This window comes from Rhagoletis zephyria, unplaced genomic scaffold, assembly GCF_001687245.7.
Source record: "Rhagoletis zephyria isolate East Lansing unplaced genomic scaffold, Rhagoletis_zephyria_1.1 Rzeph_scaffold_01889, whole genome shotgun sequence".
NCBI lineage: Eukaryota > Metazoa > Arthropoda > Insecta > Diptera > Tephritidae > Rhagoletis > Rhagoletis zephyria.
In genome coordinates, this window is record NW_016158973.1 from 78,228 (window position 1) to 82,376 (window position 4,149).

The following is a 4,149-nucleotide window of genomic DNA, read 5'->3' on the forward strand; positions in this document are numbered from 1 at the left end:
CTGCAAACTGATTTAAGAAATTTTGGTAGAAGAAAATTTCTTTTCCATTTCTCGTCCGTCGTTTTATATGAATTTTTCGGTTTTCTTGAGAGTTCAGTTAATTTTTTCGGTATTTGAAATATTAAAAAAATTTTGCAATCGTGAAAAATCACCATCTCTATCGAAAATCAGAAATCGAAAAAATGAACATAGAAGTGCAAAAATTCATGGAATCAATAAATTTATTTCTACTGACTCTTTTCTAAAATTTTTTATTAGGTACTTTTGAAAGTTGAGCGCATCTTGAGTTTATAGAACTTTTTATTAAGCAAGTAGTTTTTAAGGAAAGAACACAACCGACTTCAATTATCATATTCAAATTTAGGGGTACCGTTAATTTCTTCATGATCCAATCATCGGATCTCTAAAACAAATTACGGGACGAACCTTGAGGTACTATCTTTCTAATAAAAAAAGGATTATTGAAATCGGGTCACGTGGTCCAAAGTTATGTATTCCGGCGAGATGATAACCTCCCTTTATTTGAAGTCGGTTAAAAGCGTTTGAGTTCTGTTAATCTGTAAATAAAGTGCAGTTTATGAACTTTAAAACGTTTATTTATTTATTACATACTGTACATAAAACTTGCATAAATGTATATTAAAGAGGGTATTATCTGAAGCAAATTTTCAGTATTTCCCGGTGATATATCTTCAGGAATATAAAATATATTCCTGGGTGCGCCCCTGTATGTGTACATTTGTCTATATCTGACTCGATTAGTTTTGGCTGTTACAAATAACCGTTATGTGAACAAAATTAATATACCCTTGTGCACAAGTGCGCTCAGGTATAAAAAATATAAATAAAGCACCAACACTATAGCCCTTTGATTCTCTTGATGACGTGGGAGGATGATCGCGCCACTGCTGACCGAGCGATGAATATGTATGCATGTGCACTCGCCTCTGCCCGGAACTCAGCTCACTCGAATCCAGCTCGCTGTAACTCTACTCGCTCCCACGCTGGAATTTCACTAGCTCCTCGCTGGTAGGTAATCTGCTCCAAATTTAATGTCCACTTTTCTGTACCGCGGGCGTTGACCCGCTCTCGATTCGATGTTTTTTTTTCTTCTTGTTCTCGTACAGCTGATTTGCCCTTTATTCTTGTTGTTCTTGTCTTAACATCGATGCTGGTCTCAGGCGCTGTGAAATTGTATCTCGTTGCTTGTGCTAAAGTGCGTGTGTATGTGTGCCCGTATCTTGTGTGCTCCCCTTGTTGTATGGACGTGTTGCATGCATGCGTACCAAAGGTGGCAGTTAATTCCATATATTTGGCTTGAACTAGGTCTCGATGGTCAATTGTTGCCTGCGTCGGGCCGGTTGCTTGTACTGGAGCACGAAATAGATGGCGTTTCGATGGAGCAAGTACTTATGCTCGCGAGGTCCTTTCGCACCTGAGTACTGGCGACCTGCGAACATTTAAGTTTTATTAGTACATACTTAATATTCGTGGATGTCTATGCACATCTGCATACACATGCATACGAGGGAAAGTAGGTACATTTGCACGTACATATATATGTATGTACACGGCTTCCCTCTTTTTTACAATTTACATCAAATTTACTTTAAATAAATTATATCTTACCTCCGCTCCAACTATTGCAAAACTACAGAATACTAGTGGGTCTGAAGGCTCTAATACGTGACGGTATCCAATTAAGAACGGTTAGTTGCACTTAAACAGGCCGTTTCCAGAATTTATATAAATCGTATACCAAAACTTGTACCGTTTTCTATATAGAAATGTATTTATTATTATGTACTGAACCGCACTGCCCTAAATACTTTGACATTCGCGACTGCTCGCCCCGACACTGAAACCGTATTTCTATGAGACTGAAGTCTTCAACTTCCTCTAGCGCTATTTTATTGGCGCTGATCAAGCCGAGGGAGTTGCTCAATCGATTAGCCACACATCTACGAAGTTTTACATATCTACTCAAACGGTAGCTAAACTAACACATACACACACTCATACACATTCACATACGCCTAAACTACCCTGCAAAAAATGGGACTAATCCGGGATGACGCCGGGAGCAATCGCAAAGGAGCATGCGACTAATACAACTTTTGATCTCTTTATATGGAATGAACTGATCGCTTTTGTTCGGGCATGTCCTATGAAGAGACTAATTGTTCACATTTATACCCGAAAGGGTATTAAAAGCGACTAGTCACTTTTAAAAAATAAAAAAATATTTCGCCAGCTGAGATTCGAACCGGGGTGCTCAGTTTTGTTAGGCGAATACTCTCTCTGAGTGCCAACGCCCCACATGAAATTTCATTGAGTAAGAGCGTACATATCATTAAATCCTTAATAGTACCCGTTAGAGATGAGTGCGGGACTAATTGATCTCCAATTATACCCACAAGGGATGAGTCGAGACTAATTGACCTCCATTAGTACCCGTATGAGACTAGTTGGGACTAATTAATGCCCAATTGTACCCGATTGAGATTAATCTCGGAATACTCTCTTTGGAGATTAGTCGCACAATTTTTTGCAGGGTACCTTATCGAACTGCCTGGTTAGCAAGGTCTCGCACCCTTGGCTTTCAATTTGGAAGCCTCATAGATGCTATCGCGACTTCCACATCCGGCGGATACACACTCACACAAACCCAGTCATACCAAGTAAAAAAAAGCGTTACAGTATTTTCCATTATGCTGGTAACTACATATATGTAATACTTCTATATTGGCAGTAAGCTAACTTCTCAATGTGTAAGCATTCCGAAATCAAAGCGAGACAGTCTAGTACCGTTTTTGTCAATGTATTGTGTACTTGAGTGCCGTTTTTGTATATGTGTTGTGTACATGTTTATTTATAAACGTATGTGTTCCTTTTCTTTCGTACGTGTTTATTGATATATCTGTATTGTAGTGTTTTCGGATGGTACTAGTTCTTACTGCCAATATAGGAGTATTACATATATGGGTAACTAACATTTTGAATTTAAAAGAAATAGGTTCGTAAATAAGATTTTTATAAATAACTCGACTCCAGCGCCACCTTGCGGATGTGTTTTTCGCATACGTATTTCTCATCATGGAGGTAGCACACGCTTTGAATTTGAACGAAATCGGTTCAAAAAGGGAATTTTATACATAACTCGACCCCAGCGCCACCTTGCGAATTTTCTGGTAGCCTATAATAGGGCCATGTATTCAAGGTATAACCTCTGAAAATTTGACTGAAATCTATGCAGTAGTTTTTGAGTTAACTCCGAACAACGAAAACGGCTATTATTTTCTTTTTGGTTGTTTGTGTTTCTGACAGGGTAGGAGTATGATGTATTGTGCCAATGCCGAAACCGGTTTGTCTCCAAACCAAATTTGACAAGGGATGACGGCTATTATTTTATATATAGATAAATAAATAAATGTGGTCGAAAAACAAACAAAAAACACACACAATTCAAAACTATCTCACAGCACATGATTCAATAAATAAAGGTTTGCTCAATAGTGGCATTAGAGTTTTGACACTCCCTTAACTCCCCTATGCTTGATATACAGTTCAATGCGAGCGTGAACGTAAACGTTCGCAAAGGCAAAAATATCCATTTGTATTCTTGTGGATGCTCATACACATCTGTCAAAACTTGCCGTTCACATGCGAATGTTTTGCGTACGCACACAGTTGAGTGTGAGCTCGTAAAAAAAGGCATATTATGCATTTTAAATTAGTTCTTATTCTATAATTCTGAAAGATATTTTAATTCTCTATCTTTTCATGTCTCAACTATAGCAAAAAGTTTATTAAAAACGAAGATATTGGTCAAAATAAAAAGCTCACGCTCACGCTCGCATTGAACTGTATATCAGGTTTTACAAAAACTTTGTACACACACACGAACCCACACATAGCACCTTGCTAAGGGAGCCGATTTTGTCAAGAGGGAGCGAGAAAACTGTTTTTTGAGCAACACCTTTTATTATTGAATCATGCTCACAGCACGCAATTGAATTTTTAATGAATAAAATTATAGTTTAAAAAACTAACCGCCCTATTCCCACAACACTGACAAAATTCATCATATGACTTTTGTCACAATTACTGCGCCTAAAACACAATATAAAAATTGTTTCGCCATTGTCA